General features: G+C 40.6%; 1 non-coding gene across 1 annotated transcript; it reads left to right on the top strand.

Annotated features, from left to right (window-relative positions):
* The first annotated feature begins 530 nt into the window (after positions 1-530).
* Positions 531-638, top strand: LOC112760256 (small nucleolar RNA R71). Its single transcript, XR_003180705.1, has one exon. It is a non-coding gene; the product is annotated as a small nucleolar RNA R71 (small nucleolar RNA).

Below are 638 nucleotides of genomic sequence, written 5' to 3'. Positions count from 1 at the left end.
TATGGAAAAGGCTTGCTATTGCTAAACCTGTTTCTTCCACCATTATTGTTGTTAAAACCTTGTTGAGGTCTCTGTTGATCCTTCCATGAGAGATTTGGATGATTTCTCCATGAAGGATTATAGGTGTTTCCATAGGATTCTCCCATGTAATTCACCTCTTCCATTGCTGGGTTCTCAGGATCATAAGCTTCTTCTTCAGAGGAAGCTTCCTTAGTACTACCTGTTGCTGCTTGCATTTCAGACAGACTCTGAGAAATCATATTGACTTGTTGGGTCAATATTTTATTCCGAGCCAATATGGCATTTAGAGTATCAATATGAAGAACTCCTTTCTTCTGAGTTGTCCCATTATTCACAGGATTCCTTTCAGAGGTGTACATGAGTTGGTTATTTGCAACTATTTCAATGAGTTCTTGAGCTTCTGCAAGCGTCTTCTTCAGATGAAGAGATCCTCCAGCAGAGCTATCCAATGACATCTTGGATAGTTCAGACAAACCATCATAGAAGATTCCTATGATGCTCCATTCTGAAAGCATGTCAGAAGGGCACCTTCTGATCAATTGCTTGTATCTCTCCCAAGCTTCATAGAGGGACTCACCATCCTTCTGTCTAAAGGTTTGGACTTCCACTCTAAGCTT

This window comes from Arachis hypogaea, chromosome 16, assembly GCF_003086295.3.
Source record: "Arachis hypogaea cultivar Tifrunner chromosome 16, arahy.Tifrunner.gnm2.J5K5, whole genome shotgun sequence".
Lineage (NCBI taxonomy): Eukaryota > Viridiplantae > Streptophyta > Magnoliopsida > Fabales > Fabaceae > Arachis > Arachis hypogaea.
The sequence above is the reverse complement of the archived record's forward strand: the minus strand, read 5'-3'. Positions and strand labels throughout refer to the sequence as shown.